Source organism: Eriocheir sinensis, chromosome 67 (genome assembly GCF_024679095.1).
Source record: "Eriocheir sinensis breed Jianghai 21 chromosome 67, ASM2467909v1, whole genome shotgun sequence".
NCBI lineage: Eukaryota > Metazoa > Arthropoda > Malacostraca > Decapoda > Varunidae > Eriocheir > Eriocheir sinensis.
Window position 1 is genome coordinate 1,020,001 of NC_066575.1, and position 25,000 is coordinate 1,045,000.

A 25,000-nucleotide genomic window follows, 5' to 3' on the forward strand; every position below is an offset into this window, starting at 1 on the left:
AGAAAAGAAGAAGGTGAAGCTGAAGAAGAAGAAAACGACGAAGAAAAGATGGCAAAGAACAAACGACTACGAAGGAGAGGAAGGTAGCTGTGTTAGGAGGGTGTTCCATAAGGGCAGAGTGTAAAGGGAAGGTCTGGTGGAAAATCATGTCAAAGGAGGCGGAAGGAAGAGTGTTTAGAGAAGCGAGTGAAAAGCGGTTACCAGCAAAACAATAACACTACTCTCGAGGCTGCATCCAAGCGTCTACAGGCCGGAATATTAGGTAAGGGAGGTGAGGTATTACGGGAAGGTCTCTATTTACTTATTGTAGTGTTTATTTCTTCTTCATACAGTTTATTTTTTCATTGCATAGTTGTTTTTTTTATATTTGTGATTCCGTTTATTTATTAATAGATTGTCGTTTACGTAAAGTATTTAATTCTTGTTTCTTCTCTGTCGTTTGTCTATTTATTCTTAGATTCATTTCACTTTTTTTATTGCATCGATCTATGTGTTAGTTAAGATCTCTGGTTGGTTACTTTTCTACAAAGTCCTCTAAGCCTCTAAGGTAAGAAATTATATTCTTTTTATTTCTCTTTCATTACTTTTTATTTCTTCCTCGTTCACTTTTTTAGTACTTGCATCGGCTTCTATAATTCATAAGCGATTTCTTGCCCCTTTTTATAAAGTCACAAATATAAGTTGAGGTACTCCATTCCTTTCATATATTTTTCTTTTTTTTCTTTTTTTTCCTATTTACAACGTACTATGTAGTAATAAAGTGATTTGTGAAGCAATTTTATAGTCTTTTATGTCTAAGTGCGTAGTATAGAGTAATGAAGTGATTTGTTGATCTCTTTCATGGTCTTCCCAAATGAACACCACTGAGTCCCAGGATTCGAACCCGGGCCCTCTGAGTAGAAGTTAGGGCAGCATACCGACCAGACCACCGATGGGCTAAAAGGTTACCGCGAGTCCTGGCACTCAGTGGTGTTTATTTGGGATGTTTTTCACTGTGTTAATACAGTTTCTCTGATGCTTTGATGGTCGTGTATGTCTTAGTACTTTTCTTATAACCTTCTCATCCTCTCTAACGCTTTCCTGCCCCTATAGCAAAGGTCCCACTCACGCCAGGTGCTTTCAAGAGGGGATGGAGTGCTGATTTAAGGATGGAGTGCTGATTTAAGTCTCATTTGGTGTCGGAAGAATCGTACGTCTCCCACTTGAAGGTGTGTTAGTACTACATGTCCGAGTAGCGGAATACCTGCGCTAATGAGACGCAGGTGACGGGGAGCACACGTCACCTGTCAATCTTCACACCCTCAGCAACGCACGTGAGACGGTGGCGTTTTTTTTTTTTTTATAGTAGTGAGGCAAATATTAGCACCTCTCAAAATATAACTGCAAAAAACTAATACTGCAGGGACCTAATTGTGGTGTTTTATCTTTTGTTTACCTTAGTGAAAATAAGCGTTTGAAGAAGAAAAAGTGTTGAAAAGCGTTAAAGATAATGAAAATGGAAAATAAGTGAAATCTTAAACATGCAGAATCGAAATTGTTATCGACAGATGGTTATAAGATTGACTGAAAAACAAGTAAAACTTCTTCCTCTCTCTCTCTCGAGAAAAAAACGAAAACAAACGTCGGTGAATAAATTTATTGGAAATAATCTTAAAAAAAAAGGAAAGGAGAGCAGGAGGGAACGCATAAGAAGCCTGAAAGTATGGGAGCATTGCGGGGAGATACGTGAAGGTGATGAAGAAGGTTTCCGTTAACAATGATGCTTGGGGATGACGCAGTCCATCGGGGGGAGTTACGAGAGAAAAAAAATGGAAGAGAGTGGGGAGGGAGGAGAAAAATAAAAAAATAGAGGAGAAAAGATGGAGAAATAATGAAGAGAAGTGACACAAAAAGTAGGGAGGAAAAGATTGAATAAAAGGATAATGGAGAGCGGAAGAAGGAAACAAATATCAGCAGGAAAAGAGTTTTGAAGAAAATTAAGGCTGGGTGAAGGGAGAGAGGGAGTGCTATGTAGTGAAGGTGGGAGTGAATTAGCAGACGGAGTTGTAAGGGAGAAAACAGGTACTGGAGGACAGGTAAGAGGAAAAGAAGAAAGAAATAAAGGATGAAAATGAGAAGAGAAATAAAAATGGTTAGAAAAGGTATAAGGCGGGGAAAAGAAAGGAAAGTGAGAAAAAAACACAGAAAAGAATAGAGAAAGGAAGAGAAAGAGAGGGAGAAAATGAGAAGAAAAGGAGAGGATTGGAGGAAGATGGAAGAGGGAAAGAAGGGAAACGGAGAAGACGGAAATAAAGGAAGAGGAGAGAGAGAGAGAGTAGCCGGAAAAGGGACTATTCTTTTCCGGACGTGAGGTGTATATCGAGGGAAAGATTGTACCCTTCTACTATTGCATCATCGGCTCAGGTAACAGAGAGGGGCAGGTGTGATGGGCGCTGGGCTGCGAGGTGTTGTGCTGTGTGTATGTAAGCCGCTTGCTGTGTGTTTGTGTCTGTGTGTGTGTGTGTGTGTGTGTGTGTGTGTGTGTGTCAAAGTTTTTCACACACACACACACACACACACACACACACACACACACACACACACACACACACACACTATCTCTCGTTCTTCATTTCTCCAATATTTCTCTCCCTTCCTTTCTTCCCTCTGTTTGGTCTCGTCTGTCGCCTCTCCATCTTGCTCTATTTTCTCTCCTCCTCTCCCCCTCCTCCTCCTCCTTCTCCTTTTCCTCTCTTCTCTTTTGCCCTTACCCTCCTCCGTCTCCCGTCTTATCTCCCGCCCCTCCTCCTCCTCCTCCTCTCTTTATTTCTCCCATTTTCTCTCAGCCCTTCATCTTGTCACTCTCTCTATCTTCTTCGCCTTTCATCCTGTCCTTTGCCTTTCCTTCCTCTTGTCCCATGTGTCCCTCCCTCCCCCTCCCTTTCCTTCCCTCCCTCTCAATTACTCCCTTCCCCTGTCCACTCTCCTCCTCCTTCTCCTTCTCTAAAATCATCTCTTCTTCGTTTTCCTTCCTTTTTTCTTCGGCCTTGACCTTCACCATTTTCATCATTCATACCCCCAACATGTTCACCTCCCACTCCTCTCCTCCTCCTTCTCCTCCTCCTCTTCCTCCTATCTTATCCCCCTCCTCTATATCAGCTCCTCCTCCTACCTCTTCCCCTCCCTTGGGCCCTGTTCCACCTCCTCTTACATCGCCACTTAGGTCAGACAAGGACGCCTGTGGGTGGTTGCTAGTTTGGGGTCCTTGGGGAGAGAGAGAGAGGGGGGGAGGGAGAAGAGGGAAAGTAGGGAAGAGATGTATATGAAGGGGAATAGGGAGGGGAAAGGGAGACAGTGAAGGGAGGGAGAAGAGGAAAGGGAAAATACGAGAATTAGAGAGAAAGGAAGGGATAGTAAGATTGGAGGAGAGAAGAGATGGAAGAGTTAGAGGGAAGGGGAAGGAGAGTGTGATGCGAGAAGAGGGGAACGAGAGAGGAGTTTAGAGTGAGAGTGGAAGAGAAGGAAAGGGGACAGAGAGAGAGGTGGAAAGGGAAGGAGGGGAGAGAAAGAGCAGGGAGAGGGATTGAGACGAAGGAGGAGAGGGAGGGAAACGTAGAGGGCGACGTATGGGAAAGGAGCGGGAAGGAAGGGAAAGAAGATGGAGGGAAGGGAAAGGAGATGGAGGAAAGGGAGGGAGAAAGAGAGGCAGCAGGGCGACTCAGAACCCTCCATCCCCCCCTCCCCCCCCTCGTCCAGCCTCTCTCATGTAATTTGCTGAGTCTTGGCGGTGTAATTGGCGTGGGAATGACTCACTTAGCGCTGGACACCATGATGGGACCTGATGGAGCCTTGATGGGGGGTTGGCGGAGATATTTAAGACTAGGTGGGCACTCCATAAGGGGGGAGGGGGGGGGGTTATGAGAGCTTTTGGGGTTCGGGGTTGGCTGGGCTTGCGAGGAGTACGCGATGGTTGAAGAATTGATGGAGGCTTGTTGAAGGTATTTTATGGCTTGGGGCTTTTAATAGACTGGGATCTTAACGTGGCTTGAGAGTTCTTCATGAGGTTGCCGAGACTATTTAAAGTTTGGTAATGTCTAAATAGAGTAAGTTGATGGGGCCTTTTGAGGTGGACTTTGGGAGTTTGTTATGATCTTTACGAGAGCTGATGGGCATTTGATGGGGCTACAGACGTTCTTTAGTTGTTGGGAGAAGGGCTTGATAGAATTTGATTGGGGTTAGGCCCGTTGCCAGATTATCGTACTCAGAGCATAGTATTTACCGGTTTCTGACGCATAACTATTGCCAAGAGACATCAGGATCTAACTCTTTTAACGATAACTATAAATGAGTTTCGTTATTGGGGCCCAGAAGACAGTTTTGGGGTAGGAAGTCGGGAAATATAAACGGCTGAGTGCGACAATCTGGCAACGTAGGGTTAGGGTGATTGGTGGGGCTGAAACGGGGCTGTTGTTGGGGTCTTAAATCGGTCCGGAAAGATTTGAAAGTGTTGACGAGGACTTAAAAGGAATTGGTGAGCCTTGGTGAGGGTTGTGAATAGGGGAAATTAATGGGAGAGTTAATGGAGTCTACGGGGCCTTGTAGAAAATACTTTTTTTATGGAGATTAACGAATGCTTCTCCTTCTCCTCCTCCTCCTCCTCCTTGAACTCATTACACGTACTTTCATCTTGTGCCTCCTTCACAATTTTATTCTTCCTTTACTCGATTTTTTTTTAATCCAATCATTTTCCTCCAATAATTCAGCAGAGCTTTTTATATTCTTTCATTCTCCTACAACGATATCCTTTCAGTTCACTTTACATTTATTTTCTCTTTCCTCTGTTTACCCTCATCCCTTTCCCATACTTTTCATTGTATTTCTCCTCATTTCTTCGTGTCTTATTTCTTTAGTTTTGTTTACGACTGTTCTCCCACAATCTCCTCTCCTCCCTCTCCTCGACTTTCTCAACGTTTATCTCACCTTCATGACTCCAACATACTATTCCTCGATTTTCAGTACTGTTAATATATATCTCATATCTTTCATCTTCTCTCTTTTCTCTCCTCTTGTTACTTGCTTCTTTCTTCCCTCTTATCTCTTACGGTTTCTTATATCTTTTAAGCGTGGCGTACTCTTGTGGGGTCCAAGGATTCGGACCAAGAACCCTGCCAACACGAAGTCCTATACACTCGCACATAAATTCTTAGTTCCTTAAATCTCTCTTTTTCGCATTCCACTCCGCTTTTCAATTTCTTATCTCCATAATAAATTGCCATTATTCTCCTTCAATCTTCTCCTTCTCTACCCAGATTTACCCTCCCTGATCTTATTTTCCTAACAGGTGATATATTAAGAACAAAAAAACATGAACAGTACGTCCTCTCTCTCTCTCTCTCTCTCTCTCCTCTCTCTCTCTCTCTCTCTCTCTCTCTCTCTCTCTCTCTCTCTCTCTCTCTCTCTCTCTCTCTCTCTCTCTCTCTCTCTCTCTGCCGGGGTATCGTGCTCGGCAAAACAAACCCGCGGCCGCTTGTTTGTGTTGCATAAACAGCGGCGCGACGGAGGATTGTTTACTCTGAGGAGCCCCAGGAGTAGCTACACCCTTCTGGCAACAACCCTGCCTGACCCCTGAGCAAAATCTGAGGAACACACCCAAAGGGATCCCCAGAACATAAATCTCTTGATATCCCCTGAAGAACCTTTGAGTAGTCCCGAAAGAATGTTTGAAGGAACCCTAATTTAAAGAATCAGCCTCTGAGTATCCTTTGAGGAACCCCTGAGAAAGCATTAAGGAACTCTTGAAGAACATCTGAGGAGCCACCCAGGAACCCTTGAGAAAACCCTGAGGTCCCACTATAAAAAAATCAACTTTCAAGAACTAATATTTAAAGAACTACCCTGAGAAACCACTGAGGAACCAAACACTGAAAAAATAACCACTGAGGAATACTAGAGGAATCCTTGAGGAACTAACAACTGAGGAACTAAACACTGAGCAACCATTGAAAACTCCTGAAGTAACCCTGAGAAACAAACCCGCGAGGAACGTCCTGAGGAACACTTGCTAAACCCCCAATCAATGACTACACTCAGGGAGAGGCGAAGGTGCTAATGGGAGTCCTTGTGATAGTAGTGACGAAGAAGACAACGATGAAGATGATGAAAATAATGATTGCTATGACGAGTGATTTTTTTTTCACAGTAACTGCAAAGAAGACCACAGGGAAAGGCGATGAAAATGATGGTGAAGGAGATGATGATGGTAACTGTGGTGGCAATAATGATGGTGATGAGAAAAACGATGGTAATAATGAGGGGAGCTAAACGAATATCAGTATTTATATCAGGTAATACATGTAAGAATCAGAATGACATTGAGGTGTGTGTGTGTGTGTGTGTGTGTGTGTGTGTGTGTGTGTGTAACAGTTTGCCCCCATAAGCACCATAATGATCATGTTTTTTCAGTGTGTAGCCTATATATTCACGGTTATGGCGGCAGTAAAGTCTCCGTTCACGAGAATAATGGCTCGCACAGACTGAGCCGAAACAGTCACGCGTGGGAAAGGAAATAGGCAGTGTATGTATGAAGCATCGAGTATGCATCAGTGGTCTGCTGTCGGTATATCGAATTCATTTCCTTAAGGGATGTGAGTTGTTAAAATATGACATTACTTTAAGGCGATCAACTGGAATCTTTTATTTACTTATTTATTCATTCATTTACTTATTTTACAGGAAAGGAAGCAGCTCAAGGGCAACAAAGAAAAAGTGAAAAAAAGCCCGCTAATCGCTGCTCTTATAGAAGTGAAAAGTAAAGATTGCTCTCCCCGCTGAGTACGAGTGGAGAGCTCATGGTGAAACAGATCTTATGCAAGGTGGCCGAGGTGAACACCAAGTCCCGTCCAGGGTTCGAATCCGACCAGGGTGAATCAATAACAGTAACATCATCATCATCATCACTTAGTAACAATAGCAGCACCAGCACCAGCACCAGCAGCGATAGTAGTAGTAGTAGTAGTAGTAGTAACAACATAAGTAGGAGTAATAATGGATAATGATGAAAGAATAACAAAACCAATAACAGTATCTTCCAGCATTAAACTTTCCTTGCCAAAACACGGAATGGCTCACACACACAGAAAGAGTGCATATAATAAATCATGTTAAAAATATTACATAGTTCTTGCCCATAATTCAGTCCATCAGAAAAAAATCTTAATAAAAAAAATGAGGAGCCGAATATCCCAGAATAGAAGCGACTGCAAAGAAACAAACAAACAAAAAATTAATGATTTACGAAACGCGTAGAATAAAATTAATTTGTCGCAGCCAGAAAAGTGAAAAAAAGTGAAGAGACAATTGAAAGTAGCGACGAGTTTCAATTTCCCTGTGTGTGTGTGTGTGTGTGTGTGTGTGTGTGTGTGTGTTCAGTTTAGAGTATCAAGATATCTCGGATGTCGCAGATTGGGTAATTAAAATGTTTTTATTTCATTATTGAAAACTAAATGGGGAGAGAAATGTGATGATGAAACTGAAAAAAGGAGAGAACATGATTGCACAATGGAGTTAATACAAGGGAGCGGAACAGTTATATCGACCGACCAAAACAGCAAAAGCAACAAATATTAAGTAAACGAAAGGAAGTAGAAAGGAGAAGTGAAGAAAAATATTAAAGAAATGGCAAGAAAAGGAGGAGGAGGAGGAGGAGGAGGAGGACGTGGCCGAATAAGATTAAAGAAGAGGAAGAAGAGGCTCCATTTAAACAGCTGCAGGTCATCCAGACAAGCAATAAGAGACAAAGAAAAAAATACGAAGATAATAAAAAAATGGACGAGGAATAAAAATGAAAAAAAGTTGATCCTTATCACTAACCCGGAAACACACACACACACACACACACACACACACACACACACACACACACACACTACTTCATATATTTCTAAACCTTTGGGAAATATCAATCGCAAATAATACCTCATCAATCACATTAATGGCGGCATAAATATATCGAAACACACACACACACACACACACACACACACACACACACACACACACACACTACTCTTTCGGCCACCTCTCTGGATTCTTTTTGGAAGCAGCGAGTAGCGGGCTTTTTTTATTATTATTATTGTTTCCTTTTTTTGTGACCTTGAGCTGTCTCCTTTGTTGTAAAAGAAAAATCAAACACCATATTCCTTTCTTCATTTCCTGAGTAACGGGGACAAATAAAATAAATTAATATCACTTTCTAATTATTATATTCCAGGGTTCCCGCTCCAAGCACCTTAATGAGACCAGGAGCAGGTGAGGTGATAATCACAACACCTGAGCAGCAAGGTTCGTTCATCTTTACTTCTCTGTCTTCCGCTTTTTATTTTCTGTCCTTCCCTTCCTTCCTTTCTCGTCCGCGCCTTTTTTTTTATAGCAGAGGAGTCAGTTCAAGGGCATAAAAAAGGAAACACATGTGAAAAGAAGCCCGCTACTCACTGCTCCTAAAAAGAGTTAAGGGGTTATTACACTGGGCATATTTTCCGTGGATCTTCAGTCAAACCACGATTTCCACTAGCGTGGTTCTCAATTGTTTGTTGTTATTGCTGCTGATGAAGATGGTGAGTAATACCGTCGTCCTTCAGTGAAATCTACCGTAGCTTTGGAAGATCGTGGACACGTCAGAAAACCACGCAAATATGAGAACCACGCCAACGGAAATCGTGGTTTGACTGAAGATCCACGGAAAATTTGCCCAGTGTAATATCCCCTTTAGTGGAGTGGCTGAAAGATAGGTTAATTTCGGGAGGAGAGGTATCCTGATACCCTCCTCTTGAAAGAGTTCATGTCTCTAATTATCTTCGTTAGTGTAGAGACAACAAACGGCTTTCATTCTTCTTGCACTTTCCTTCCCTCTCTGTGCCTTGTTCTCTTCCTTGTATGTCTCTCCCTACCATCACCACCACCACCACCACCAACACCACCTCCTCCATCTCCATCTCCACCTCTTCTTCCTCCTCCTCCTCTTCGTTAATGTAACACAACACAATGCAGCACTTTCTCTCATATGTTATCCCGCTGCAGGAAGGCCCCCAATATTATGATACAAAATATTCCTACCTCACACACGTTAATGACACGGCCGACTCATCTGTTAGGGAAAGAAAAGTCTGATGAGCAGGGAAGGAAAAATATCATTAAACATATCATTAATATCGTTTTTTTCTTTACGACTTTATATCCTACTAATGTGAAAATGGATGAGAGAGAGAGAGAGCAGAGCGTAATACAGATACACATAACAAGACAATTACGCAACGATAATGGATGTTCGTAATTAGGCGCGTGTGCTAATATGCTGCATCTTATTGTAGTTTGTCGTTAATCGTGTTGATGATTAGCAACTCGAACAGCCATCAAGGGACGAGGGAGGGAGGGGGGGGAAGAGGGAGGGGACGGAGGGGGGACGACTACTGAGACCCCTTTGCTAACTTGCTAAGACTTCGTGGCCTCTCTCTCTCTCTCTCTCTCTCTCTCTCTCTCTCTCTCTCTCTCTCTCTCTCTCTCTCTCTCTCTCTCTCTCTCTCTCTCTCTCTCTCTCTCTCTCTCTCTCTCTCTCTCTCTCTCTCTCTCTCTCTCTCTCTCTCTCTCTCTCTCTCTCAGACAAACACCATCTCCGCACTGCCCAAACAAGAAGTAATGACGTGGGGTTGTGGTCTCGACGGGCGCATCAATAACTATAACACATTCATTATTAATTAATCTCATATTGAACTTAAGTAAACTGGGTATAAACCTCCAGAACTATCGGGAATACTGCGAAATATCTAATCTGCTGCACCCACAATTATATCTTTGCACATATTTGGACGATATAGCCAGTTCTTCTCCCCCGCACACCTGCTATCCATTTACAGGGGCCTTGTCCACCCTCGTATGGAGTATGCATCTCATGTGTGGGGGGGGCTCCACTCACACAGCTCTCTTGGACAGAGTGGAGTCTATGGCTCTTCGTCTCCTCAGCTCTCCTTCTCTTACTGATAGTCTTCTGCTCTTAAATTTCGCCGCCATGTTGCCTCTCTTTCTATCTTCTATCGATATTTTCATGCTGACTGCTCTTCTGAACTTTCTAACTGCATGCCTCCCCCCTCCCGCGGCCTCGCCACACACGACTTTCTACTCAAGCTCATCCCTTTTCTGTCCAAATCCCTTACGCAAGAATTAACCAGCATCTTCACTCTTTTATCCCTCACGCTGGTAAACTCTGGAACAATCTTCCTTCATCTGTATTTCCTCCTGCCTATGACTTGAACTCTTTCAAGAGGAGGGTATCAGGACACCTCTCCTCCCGAAATTGACCTATCTTTCGGCCACTCCTCTAACTCTTTTTAGGAGCAATGAGTAGCGGGCTTTTTTTTCATATTTGTTTCCTTTTTTTTATGTCCTTGAACTGACTCCTTTGATGCAAAATAAATAAAAATGTCGTATATCGGTGTGGCATGTAGGTAAAAATATAGAGTTTACCAATATTCTGTCCTTGTATATTTCTCTTCTTTAAACAGAAATTGAAACAAGGTAGTACGAGCTTCCAAATCCATGCACGAGCAGTAGGAAACGATTTACACTCATTAGCCACCTGCGTTGTTATTGTAAATTATGAGCATTTGCTAAAAGAACACGGTATACTTTAAAAAAAATATACAGTGGCGGGTTAGGGAAGCATATTCGTGATTTTCTTTTACGTTTTATCAATTTTACTTTGGCCCAAAATAAAAGAAATAAAAAGTGGAGAATTTCTCTCGTATGCGCTAAATTTTAGGGCATACGAGAAAAAAATAGAGCGGTAAGAGTTAAAATCATCATTAATGCTTATTTTTTCCTTCTATTTCAGCGAGTAGAAAATCTTGAACAATCACAGAGATGCATTAAGCCATCCAGGAGCGCCAGGATGTTAATGAGCTGCCTCCATGGAAAAGAAAGAAAAAAAGTCCGCTGAGGCTCAATGACGCAAATTAGACTGATTCTCCGGTGAAGATGAGACGCGTTTTGTGACCTGGTGTATACTTTGAAGCCTCTCTTGATCCCACTCTTTTATTTATCAGTCATTAAGTTGTTTACAGTCACTTCCCTCCTTTTCTATGCTCAAAAGAACTTCATACCTTCAGGTCTGCCTTTAAATACTTTCTCAATTAATATTTTCTTAATTTTTCCTATACACTTTCTTTCTTTTTATGCCCTAAGAACAATCCTACCTTGAAATCTACCCCTTAACTATAGTCTGTTCACTTAAGTCCGACCCAAGCTGACAACATAAACCTAAGCGTGTTTGCAAGCTGAGTGCTGATTGGCTGCTGCTATGGCTTCCAAGTTTTCTTTAACCTCTGTTTGTGTTTATCTCACGCAGCACTTTCTGCTAATCTGCACTGTGCTTACGAACACGCTTAGGTTTATGTTGTTAGCTTGGGTCAGACTTACGTGAACAGACTATACTTTCCAGTCTAATATTCCCTTCTCAAAAGACTCCCCCTAGTTTTTCCTATCCCCCGTTATTCCTCTCATTCCCCTCACTTGCCTTCATTACCTATGGCGGCTCCAGCTTTCGAAATCCCCTTCCGCTCTTTATTCCCTTCGCTGCACTATGACCCTTTTTGATCCCATTGTATGATCCAGTTCCCCTAAAGCCTTTCAGATCTTTGTTCTCCCTTGTGGAATTTTTAGTTCCTCTCGACTCAAGATTGGAACCTATGAAATTCTTTGTTTGTCTTATCCATTCTCTTAACTTCGCTGCACCTTGCCTCTTTTTGATACTACGGTATGATCCAGTTCCCCCAAGGCCATTCAGATCTATATTCTCCCTTTAAGTACATTTGGGCCCCTCTAGACTCAATATTGAAAACTACGAAATTCTCTGTTTGCTTATGACCTTCCACTCCCATTACTTTCACATCATATCAACACCAATTTCAACTTGTTTTTCCCTCGAGGCCTCTCCTACCCTTTTTTTTCTCACCGTTCCTATCTGACCAATGTACTTCGGCCCCTCTGTTCCTTTCCCCCTCAGCAGCAGACCAGCAACCCTATTTTCCGCCCTATTTACTCTAGTCCCTTCATTCCCTCCACCCGTCGCTTCCACAGCTCCCTCTCTCTCCCGACTTGCTTGCCCTGGGGAGAGTAAACGTCCATATGAGGTAAATTAATCTCTCTCTCTCTCTCTCTCTCTCTCTCTCTCTCTCTCTCTCTCTCTCTCTCTCTCTCTCTCTCTCTCTCTCTCTCTCTCTCTCTCTCTCTCTCTCTCTCTCTCTCTCTCTCTCTCTCTCTCTCTCTCTCTCGACAAAAACAACTTTCAAATGTTTACCAACACGCACTTAAAAATGAATGACGCACAAACATGGTCACACACACACACACACACAGACACATACACATTAATGGACATATAGAAATACCCCTATCCACACACACACACTGATGGACACACACACACACACACTCTCTCTCTCTCTCTCTCTCTCTCTCTCTCTCTCTCTCTCTCTCTCTCTCTCTCTCTCTCTCTCTCTCTCTCTCTCTCTCTCTCTCTCTCTCTCTCTCTCTCTCTCTCTCTCACACACACACACACACAAAAACAAAAAAACAAAAAACACAGACGTATATCCAGAAACACACACACACACACACACACACACACACACACACACACACACACACACACACACACACACACATTGACGGGTGAAGGTTAAGTAACACAATCAGGCCAGAGAAAAAAAAACCCTCCGAACTGTAAACAAGTACATACGGAGGTTTAGTTTTGTTTGTTTTTATTTCAGAGCAAAGACTGATAGCTACCCTTCACTTTTTTCATTAGATTCTTTCCTCCTCCTCCTCTTCTCCATCTGTTTCTTCTTCCTCCTGTACTTCCTCCACCTCCACTTAACTCTTCTTCTGTTTTTCGTCTTTTTTCATTTTCTTCTTTTACTTCTTTCGTTTCGTCTTCTGTTTCTTCTTTTTCCTCTCCCTCCTCCTCAGCCTCCTCTTCTCCATCTGTTTCTTCTTCCTCCTGTACTTCCTCCACCTCCACTTAACTCTTCTTCTGTTTTTCGTCTTTTTTCATTTTCTTCTTTTTCTTCTTCCGTTTCGTCTTCTGTTTCTTCATTTTCCTCTCCCTCCTCCTCCGCCTCCTCCTCTCCCACTTCCTCCTCTCCTGCTATCCTTTCTTTTCTTCTCTTTTTCGTCTCCTCTTCGTTCTCTTCATCCTCTTCTTTTTCTTTTTCTTCCTTTTCCATCCCATTCTCCCTCTCCCTTCTTTTTACATATTCTCTTTCCTTCCAAATCTTTTTCACAGAACTTTCTCTTTCACCTCCTCCTCCACCTCCTCCTCCACCGTACCTTCAAAACCTTCTCCCAAAGAAACCACATCCAATTCCCGGCGGCCTCCTCTCCCTTCCCTCGTTTTCCTTTCTTCCTCTCTTCTTTCCTTTGCACTTTCTCCGTCCGTTATCGTCGCCCCTCATTACCTTTTTCCTTCGTCCCTCCCCCTCCCCCCGAACACACCTGCCCACCTGTTCCGCCACCTGGCCACACCTTCACCTTATAACAACGAAGGAAAATAATAAGATTCGACCTGCAAAAAAGAGGAAAAATATAAAAGTTTGATCTTGAGAATAATAATAATAATAAAAAAAAAGGCGAGGTCTTGTTACTGGCCACGGACGACCCTCTGGAAATCACGTTCAACTTGTTAGGAGATTGGAAAAAGATTAGATTTAAAAGAGAAAATAAGAAAAAAATGTTGTCTGTGTGTGTGTGTGTGTGTGTGTGTGTGTGTGTGTGTGTGTGTGTGTGTGTGTGTGTGTGTGTGTGTGTGTGTGTGTGTGTGTGTGTGTGTGTATGTGTGCGCTTGAAGGGAGAAAGTTACTGCGTTTTCTTTCCGTCTATTTTGTCGTGTCCGCGGCCTCCTTGTGTCTCTCTTCCGTTCTATCTTTAGCTTTGAGGCTCACCAGGACTTCCTCTTAAGGGGGAAGGAAGGTCAAAGCGGAAGGGTGTACAGCTGTCTTTCATACATACTCCCTCCTTGCAATATCAGTATCTCTCTCTCTCTCTCTCTCTCTCTCTCTCTCTCTCTCTCTCTCTCTCTCTCTCTCTCTCTCTCTCTCTCTCTCTCTCTCTCTCTCTCTCTCTCTCTCTCTCTCTCTCTCTCTCTCTCTCTCTCTCTCTCTCTCTCTCTCTCTCTCTCTAATCTATTACTATATTTATTCGAAGGTTTGATCTGCCTCAGGTGGTATTGGCAGGGAAGGGGAATAAATTGAATGCGAGTGACTAAGAACAATATGGGAACGTTAGACGGGAAGTGAGTTAAAGGTAAGCTTCAGGATAGGAGAGGCCTTTAGTTATAAAAAAAGGAGGAACCTGACCATGAAGTTATACCATCGGGGAGGCGGTGGCCGAGTGGTTAGCGTGCGGGAGTAGTGAGCCCGAGGATCTAGGTTGGAATTCCACCGATCCACGCGGACAATTTTCAACGATCATCAAGTAGCGGAGTATTACCCACATGCTGCCCAGAACTTCAGTCAACTCTAACTTCAGCGACTTTGTTCAAGTGGGGCACCGGGGGCAGCATGGGCCAAACAAGTCTCATTCGTCACATTCGTAAACAAACCGCCTAAGTCATTATTTTCTAGTTTTCAGAAAATCAGGAAAGAACTGTCATTGTATCATTTGTCTTAAGATTTAGGCAGAAATGAAAAGGTCAATTCTAGAACACTCAAACCCTGAATGACGAAGGCAACTATACAAAAATGGGCGTCACATGTTGAAAAATTGATGTAGACAAAAACCTGGAAATCGCTGAAAAATGACTTAGGCGATTATTTTATGAGCTAGGGTGACGATATATCACGACAGCCACTATAAATAAAATACGACTGCGCCACTAACGGTCTGGGGTCGCCCAAGAGGCCCATCAAGAGAGAATAAGGGCAGCACGTGAAAAAAAAAAAACATCTTTCTGAGTAACCTGCATAAATTCTTACGAGCTCGTCATTTTGTATTCTCACCACACTCTCAAGCCACCACTACATATCACACCCTAGCCTTGCCGCCACTGCCCACCCGAGACCTTCAATATACATACCAAACTTTCGATACACATACTAAACCTTCGAAATACAGGTTACTTACTCAGCGTACATACTAAGCCTGCAGTGAATCATACCTACTATATCTCAATACATATTCTGAATGATCTTTGGTGCCCACCTTGTCAAACGTTGGGCTTAAGGGACAGACAGACAGATAAAGGTATATCCCACCCTCTACACACACACACACACACACACACACACACACACACACACACACACACACATCAATGGCCGTAAAGTCTTTCAGTAATCAGCCATCTCGTTTGTCTTATCCCTCTCATTACTCTGTCACGACCGCCTTCCGAAATGCATGTCTGTGGAAAAGTTGCGAGGGTGGAAGAAGGGAGGGACAGATGGAGAGAGGGAGGGAGAGATGGAAAGATTGAAGGAGGGAAAGAAGGCTGGATGAAGGATGAGAAGGGAGGGAGGTGGAGTGATTTAAATATAAAGTAAATTAATAAAAGGGAAAATAAACGGTGCCCTGAAAATATAAGTGATGAGGAAAAGAATTAAGCAATATAATAGAAAATATAAACATTACAATAATTCATCGTTTCATTGCGTAACTTCATTATCAACAGGTAGCCATTAACACGCTCACCTGTACCGGTTTATCTTATCTGAGCCTCTAAATCATGAAACTTGGCGCGTATGATCCTAATTTACAGTTCGTTGACTTACGGTCCTATAAATTCTGTAGTCGCTGATAAAAAAGAAGGCAAAACATGTGTGGAAGTGATAAGCGTGAAAATTGTGAATACCTTTGGAGTTGTCGTGTGTTGGAAGTGGAATATGTGTGTGTGTTTGTGTGTGTGTGTGTGTGTGTGTGTGTGTGTGTGTGTGTGTGTGTGTGTGTGTGTGTGTAAAACCAAACAATACATATTTTTCCCTAAACATCATCACATAACAGAAGCACACACAAAACAAAAGAAATAAAAAAAACAAAAAAAACAACCAACCAAACGAGCAGAGAGACGGACTGATCGCTTTAAAATATCAGTGTCCAAAGATTTCCAAGGTCAATGGGGCATGGGAAGAGGAGGAGGAGGAGGAGGAGGAGGAAGAGGAGAGAGAGTTTGGAGAGAGAGAGAGAGAGAGAGAGAGAGAGAAAAGCAGTGGTGAAGAGGAGGAGACGAGGAGGAAGTGGCTGGCGGCGGAGGAGGAGGAGGGATCAGACCGCCTCGTATACCTGCCTCCCTGTCTTCCTCCAATCCCCTTTTCTTTCCATCTTACTCACAATTTCTCTATATTCAATTCCTCTTCCCCCTTTTGCTCACAGTCCTGCCATTGAATTCTGCTGGTGTTTCTTCTGTTAACTCTCCTGGTCATACTTCAACATATATTACTACTTTTTACTACATACTACTACAGCTACTACTAATGTTACTACTATGACTGACTACCTCCTGCCATAACACAAGTAACACAAGTAGATATGCACCACCTCCATCAAAACCACTACGACTTCCATTGCTTCTGTTGATTGTGTTGGTTATACTCAAACATTTCTACCTTCTATTACTACTACTACTGCTACTACAACTACTACTACCACCCGCTGCCTCAACAACATCTCTAAATATGTATCACCTTCATCACCACCACTACGACTTCCACTTCCCTGCTGGGGCCTCGGAAAGGACTCAAGAAGCCTCAAAAAGGGGAAGCCATCACTCAAAGGAAAAGGTGTGTCCAGAGCGGGTCCGCCTCGCCGCCAATCACACGCCATTCAGACGAGACTCCTCTACCATCTCCATACGATATACCTTTTTTTCACGCGCCTAACTTCCTATGTCTCTTTTCCATCCACTCTAAATACCGTTCCAGACAATAGCATGTGTGGCATTCCCGAGGGTTTGAAGCTGAAGGGATGACGTTTCTTAAAGTGATTTCTTTCATACATAAAATTCTTCGAGTTCATATCCACACTGTATGTATTTTCAGGTGTGGCGTGGCGCTCCTGTTTGTAGGATGCTGAAGGGATTTTGTGTTCAGTATGCGTCTGTGTTGAAACTCCATTTTTTTTTTTTTTACAGCAGAGGAAACAGTGCAAGGACGTAAAAAGAAAAAGAAAACAATATAAAAAAAATAGCCCGCTACTTACTGCTCCTAAATAGAGCAGAGTGGCCAAAAAGAGAGATCAGTTACTTAGTTATCTGTCGCTTTTCGTACAATTATAGTTTTCAAGCCGCACTTTTTATCACCTATTTCTTACTGTGCAACGCGTTTTTTTCTATGATTTTTTTTTAACTTCCCATTATTACTTTAACTCAAGATGGAAAAATAATATACACTTCGCATAAGAATAACTGTACTCCCATCTCCGTCCTCTAACCCACAATAAAGCATTTTCAGCGTCTGGTTTTCCGCAAATATCCCATTTCTAACTATGCACTACAAATATGTACATTTCTAACTCTGCACTATATACTATGTATCGTGTTTTCCACACACACACTCACACACACACACACGCACTGTCTTTGTCTGTCACTTCGTCTCTCTCTCTCTCTCTCTCTCTCTCTCTCTCTCTCTCTCTCTCTCTCTCTCTCTCTCTCTCTCTCCCCCCCACACACACGTGCCGAACCTTCCCTCGGCGCGTCTGGCAGCCGTTCAACGCTGAGTACCAATTCATCTTCAAGGTTATAATTATATTTCATTACTTTTTATCAATACTGTCTTTTGTTTCCACGGATATTGAACACATTACGTATATTAAAATTTGCCTTTTCAGCTGTAATAACCGCAAAAAACAGCAACTACTTATACAACTATTTCATCTACTGCTACTACTATTGCCACTACTACTATTACTACTACTACTATTGCCACTACTATTACTACTACCACTACTACTATTACTACTATTACTATTAATACTTTTTATATCTTCACTGCTGACAGTACATCAACAACTACTTAATCATGATCATACATTTCTCCTGCACGAACAATCTTCCGCAATCACTTGGGCAGAGAAGAGAAAAAAACATCGTGCGCCGCAACAGCTCCCACTGGTAGCTCATTGGCCTGAACCCGTAAGAGACTTTCGTAACTAACCAATTAAGAAAGTTTAACCACTGCCAAAGCGGTCAGTCATATTCTGCCGTTGATATAAGTAACCTCTCTTAAACTACAGCATTTATACCTGCTATGGGATATAAAGTGTACGGGCATCAAACTTATATTAGTTTTCCTTATTTAAAATACAAACTGAGGACATTTCAGGTGGGAGGCGTATGTTAAACGTCATGCTAACAGGCCGCCAACAGTAAACGAAAAAAAAAGAGCAGTCGGAGAGCTAGTGAAAGAGCACGAATATGAAGAAAAAAACGAAATACCCAGAGAGAGAGAAAACACCACCGCTGCGTTAAGGTAGTGACGCCCGCACGCTTCAAATTTACGAGAGTGAGTCATTCCGGGCAAATGGTCTCTATATATTCATGGCTGCTGCGTCTCAGGGTTATTAAGCGCGATGCATTGCGAGGGCACCATCGATAACCCGGCGTGAGTGTGTTGTTGTTGTTGTTGTTGTTGTTGTCTCTGTATGTGTGTGTATTTGGGTATGGGTATGGGCATATGTGTAGGTGTGTGCGGGGATGTGTGTGTGTGTGTGTGTGTGTGTGTGTGTGTGTGTGTGTGTGTGTGTGTGTGTGTGTGTGTGTGTGTGCTCCTTTTCGATTGGGATCATACTCTTACTGTCTGTCTGCCAGTTTGTTTTCATATGTCTTTCTGTCTCTTGCCTTCTGTGCCTTCAAGTGTGTACTTAGGCGCGTATCCTTGATCATTATCTGGATAAATCCTAGTGCGCGTGTTTGTGCGTGTTCACCATGGTCTGATTACGCTCTGAACTCGTGATTATCAGCCAGTACTCTCTCCGAAAGGGCTTGGAGATCATGTGATGGATCTCATTGTTCATAGGTGTGTGTGTGTGTATGTGTGTGAAAGAGGCGATTAGTCACCACATTCCTAGGTCAAAAGGTGGATGAGAGTTGAGACACCTGATCTTTCTTATGTATAAGGTGAGGCACTTGAGGAGGGGCAGGAGGAGGAAGAGACGATGAAGCATGGAAGGATGGAAAACGGGCAACAGAAAGCAAGCTTGCTTAAGACCACTTTGATTGTTTTGGTAATTTAATCTAAACATGACACCCTTCAGTGATTTTCAAAACATATTTTAAAGTAGTTACTTTAGGTTCTCATTGAAACGTTCACTGAAGAGCCAAATTTTATTTTAGGAAGTTTGTTCCAATGACTGATGACTCTGAAGAGAAAAGAAGCAAGAGATAAGAAGAGAAAACTAGCCAGTGTCTGTATTATATCGTCCCATTTGAATTAAGAGATCGATATTTCTAGCGATCCGGCTACATTTGTTTTGTCGTTTCTTCATACGACTGTGCTCCTAACGAAGGTGTCAATTTTGTGACGCGTTGCTGAACTCTTCCGAATAGTTAGATGCCCTTCTTACATTCAAAGTTCTTCGCATTGCATTGACTTTTATACGAGCAGAAAAACAGTGACTTATGTGCCCGAGGTCACTCTTGACTGCAAGACTCACCAGATCTCCACACAGAGTGTATGAATGTTGACTATTTATGGGCCCAAAGTTAATGGCTTCACGCTTTCCAAGGTTGAAGGACATGCGCTACTTTTCAGGAACTAAGTAATATGGTCAAGGTCCATTTGGCAATCGATCATGGTGAGGGCTTTCGATCATACTTTACTGTTCAGCAATAAAGAGAAGGATGAAGAGGAGGAGGAGGAGGAGGAGGAGGGGGAGGAAAATGATGATGGTGAGAAGGAGGAGGATGAGGATGATGATGAGGAGGAAGAAAAATGATGATGATGATGATGATGAAGACGAGGAGGAGGAGGAGGAGGAGATTAGAATAAGGAGGAGGATGAGAAGTAGAAAGAGGAAGAGGAGAGATAGAAGATGGGGACGGAAGTGATAACAGGGAGGGAAGCCGCCCTGACACAGTTATGTATGCTGATAATCGTAGTGTTCCCTTAATAACAAACACCACATGTACTTTGTCTTCATTACAAGCTATCGAGGGGTTATCTTGAACGAGGATAATCTGTACTATTAGTGGTAATTGGGGTTAGAATTTTAGTCTTTGCAAATCCACAACAAAGGCCAGGGAAGGATGTTAATTTCCATTTGATCATTCTTACGTAGACAAGTGTTAACTATATATAATTATGTAAAATCCATTGTGCTGTGTTGTAGGGTCAGAATTTTCGTAAACTATTCTAAGCCTTGGCATGATATTTATATATATAGAAGTAAAATAATGAAACATTCGGTTAACATTAATGAATTCTGAACCATAAGAAGTTAATACAGTAGAGGCGAGGACAAGATATTACAAGAAAATGGGAAAACGATGACTTAGAATAAAGTATATATTATGTATTTTCGGATGATGCCGATACAGAAGAAGGTGTGGACTAGAAAGGGAAGAAGAAGAAGAGAGTAGTTGGATAAGTTAGCGCAAAGGGAGGGAGGAAATAGGGAATGGGCAAAATGAAAGAAGGAAAGAGGGAAGCGGAGGGAGGATGACAATGGGGTCATCAGGTTATCCACGTGAAAGTTGTAAAAAAATGGAAATCTTTGATTACGAAAATGATTACACGGTGTAAAGATTTACAAAGAGCAGAAACACAAAGGAACTATTTTTTACTCGGCCTGATTTCATATGTTTACTCATAAGTTTTTGAGTTTCGATAAGTAGTGTTTGTGCATGGTTATATACACGAAGGAGGAGGAGGAGGAGGAGGAGAATGAAGAGAAGAAGGAAAAGGAATACGAGAAAAAGAGGAAAGAAGAAAAAGAAGAAGAGGAGGAGGAGGAGGAGAATGAAGGGAAGGAAAAGGAATACGAGAAAAAGAGGGAAAAAGAAGAAGAGGAGGAGGAGAGAATACGTAGAGTTGTAAAAGATGGAGGAGGAAAGAATGAAAAGAAGACGAAGAGGGGAAGATATAAGAACTGTGTAAAGGAGGAGGAGGAAGAGGAGAGAAGGGAAAGTGAAGTAGGATGTGAAGTAGGATGAAAGGAAGGAGGTGGAGGTGATGGAGGAGGAGGACGGGCGCCACACTTCTTTACTTTGGCGGCGCGGCGAGGCAGCGACGAGTCTGCACGAGGCGACGAGGGGCAGGAAGGACGAGGAAGGGAAATATTTAGATTAGCGCCGCGGGGTGACGAGAGTGTTGACTTACTATTAGCGGGAATTGGGCGCGACGAGTCGATGAAATATTAACATTCAAGTGAAGGAAACGGACGGATGGTTTTGTCTGTGGCAGCGTGAAGGGAGGAAAGTGGCGCTTGAGTTACAGGAAGGAGCCAATGTGAAATAATTCCTATTCTAATAATACAAAAGAAATGGAGTAAAGGGCATTTAAGGAGGGAGAAAGAGTAGTATTAATAAGAAAACATGTCAGAATTTTCTTAAAAGATGTGTGTCTTTGGGTTTAAGTGTGCGCGTTTTTTTGTGTGTACGCGCGCGCGCACGTGTGTGTGTGTGTGTGTGTGTGTGTGTGTGTGTGTGTGTGTGTGTGTGTGTGTGTGTGTGTGTGTTAATAAACAGGTCAAATATAACAAACGGCGTTCAAACTAACAATTTGAAATATATCAATTTCGTAAATAAATATAAACCAAAAAAAACAATGATAGCAAACAAAAATTAGACTGCAAATAATTTAAATCACAATTCACAACGGAACAGTAACCGTGCTACTACTACTACTACTACTACTACTACTAATAATAATAATAATAATAATAATAATAATAATAATAAAAATAATAATAATAATAATAATAATAATAATAATAATAATAATAATAATAATAATAATAATAATAATAATAATAATAATAATAATAATAGTAATAATAATAATAATAATAATAATAATAATAATAATAATAATAATAATAATAATAATAATAATAATAATAATAATAATAATAATAATAATATGATAATAATAATAACAATAATAATAATAATAATAGTAATAATAATAATAATAATAATAATAATAATAATAATAATAATAATAATAATAATAATAATAATAATAATAATAATAATAATAATAATAATAATAATAATAATAATAATAATAATAATAATAATAATAATAATAATAATAATAATAATAATAATAATAATAATAATAATAATAATAATAATAATAATAATAATAATAATAATAATAATAATAATAATAATAATAATAATAATAATAATAATAATAATAATAATAATAATAATAATAATAATAATAATAATAATAATAATAATAATAATAATAATAATAATAATAATAATAAGTGATATTTCACAGACGGTAATATAAGGATTCACCATCACCATCATCATTATCACCATCGCCCTCCACATCACCATCACCACCATCAGCAGCAGCTCATCCTAATCTCACAGGTAGTAACTTTGCTAATGAGGGACGCGGCGCTGCAGGTGACGCGGTTCACAGACAAACTCTTTAAATGAGCGGCCAATGAGATCGATGAGGAGGGGAGGCAAACTTGCGCCGCTCACGTCAACATCGTCAGGAGCGTTTACTTGGACTAATTGTGTTATTGTTTTCCCTCACAAACACCCGCCCCGGGGAGGAGGACCTGGTTAATGCCGGGCGAGTGGGCGAGAGGGTGGGGGCGGCGGCATTTTGTTGAATGCTTTACTAAATTTAAGCTATATGTAATACCATAATTTTCGTCATTATCTACCGCTTTGTACACCTTTTTTGTAAAAAGACAAAACATTAGTGAGAATTTATCCTTAATGACTTTAAGCTGGGAGCCATTGATCAGGTTACGTTTCTGGAAATGGTCGCGCATATTTTAAGCTAGCTCGACCAGTTTACTTACAACAGACGTCAGTTTAATTGGGCGGAAATTAGACATGCATAACTAGACATTTCTGATTTATTACACTTCTCAAATGTCGGGACGATATTGGCCTTTCTCCATATCGCAGGTACTTCTCTGGTTTCGAGATTTCCTAAAAATGTTGGCAAATGGTTCCGAAATTGTCTCTCGCTTCCTTTGGAACATGCGAGAAAATATCATCTCATCCACGTGATAGGTTTATGAATTCCCCTCTGGGTGAAGTGACATCACATAACATTATCTATTTTGACCACGAACACCTGATCGGCTTCAGGTGATGACGTATCTTCATGATTAAGTACTGACAAAAGTACTCATTCAACGTTATGTTAGTGGTGGTGTCGAGTGGACTGCCATTTGCTGACCTAAATGGTCCAATATTATCACCGCTTTTTTTTTTTTTTTTTTTTTTTTTGGTGTAGTTGGAAGAAAGGAGTGTGTTACGGAATAACTGTCCATTCATTGTTGTCTTCATGAAACCGAGGATATTGGTGCCAGCGTTGCCAGAACATGCTGGGGGGCACAAGAGGACACCCCCTTATAAGGAGTCTCCAGGGGTAACTCACCATGGTCTGATCAGGCGATTGTCTCGGGATCGACAGTCAGTTCCCTTCTGAAAGAGCTTGTAGCTCAGGTGACGGATCTTTGGGTATGGCAGGAGCCTCCCATCACCCCCCCACACCCCACACCCCGAACATACACACACCTGGGAGGAGGGACACAACCCCAGACTAACACCCGGTACCCATTCACCGCTGGGTGGATAAGGGGTACGGATTGGAGGATACTTCCTATCTGTCTCCACGCCGCCCAAACCAAGGACCTGTAAGCTGTGAAGCGAGTCTGCTAATCCCTGCACTACGGAGCTCCATGTGTGTGTGTGTGTGTGTGTGTGTGTGTGTGTGTGTGTGTGTGTGTGTGTGTGTGCCTGCCTGCCTGCCTGCCTACGTACGTGCGTGCGTGCGTGCGTGCGGCGTGCGTGCGTGTGTGTGTGTGTGTGTGTGTGTGTGTGTGTGTGTGTGTGTGTGTGTGTGTGTGTGTGTGTGTGTGTGTGTGTGTGTGTGTGTGTGTGTGTGTGTGTCACTGGCCCACCTAAGTTGATAAACCCACACCTTGGATACGTTTATCAAGACTTTGCTGGCGTAACTAGGTCTATTCAATTTACAGTTCGTGAGTGAAAATTTCATTCATTATACGACAGAGGCACATGATCAAATACTGAAAGCAATTACGAGTATTATGTAAAATCATGCTGCCTTAAAACTATGCTTTAGAGTGATCTATGATTATATATACACCAGACATTTTACACAGGCTGCATAACAAAAAAAAATACTGATAATCAATTTACAGATATCACCTGTTCTTCGTGTGACTTGCAGCTAAGGAGGCAAAGAAAGACATACGTTATCATGTGTCTGTCTAACTTCCTTTCTGTGACAACTTTACTCTTCCTCCTCCACCACCACCACAAACAAGAACACAGAGTCGGCTCCCCACGCCACGATAAACCAAGGACCTTAATTTACTTCATCCTCTCTCTCTCTCTCTCTCTCTCTCTCGCTCTCTCTCTCTCTCTCTCTCTCTCTCTCTCTCTCTCTCTCTCTCTCTCTCTCTCTCTCTCTCTCTCTCTCTCTCTCTCTCTCTCTCTCTCTCTCTCTCTCTCTCTCTCTCTCTCTCTCTCTCTCTCTCTCTCTCTCTCTCTAATATTACCCAAATATTTGCTGAGGACACACTGAAGAGACGACGCTCAGAAAGTTCGTCCATTATTAAAACCCAACCTTGGTACGGAAAGATTGGGATCGGAGAGTCTTGTTGCGTCACCATATTCATGTTTCATAATACGCTGAGGAGGAGGAGGAGGAGGAGGAGGAAAAGGAGGATTGACAGAAAAGAAAAAAATGACAGAGGCAGAGTGGGGTGGGCTTTTAAGCCTTCCGTTCTGCGCCTCCATATAAGCACTCACGAG

General features: G+C 41.9%; 1 protein-coding gene across 4 annotated transcripts in view; it reads right to left on the reverse strand.

Annotated features, from left to right (window-relative positions):
* The window catches only part of LOC126987900 (beta-1 adrenergic receptor-like), a 101,285-nt gene that overhangs the window by 58,739 nt on the left and 17,546 nt on the right, over positions 1-25,000 (reverse strand). For 2 of the 4 annotated variants that reach the window (XM_050845401.1, XM_050845402.1), the window contains exon 2: positions 9,091-9,121. The exons of the other annotated variants lie outside the window; for them this stretch is intronic. The gene's annotated coding sequence lies outside the window, so the exon portion shown is untranslated. The remainder of the gene's footprint in view (positions 1-9,090; positions 9,122-25,000) is intronic. 4 annotated transcript variants of the gene reach the window in all.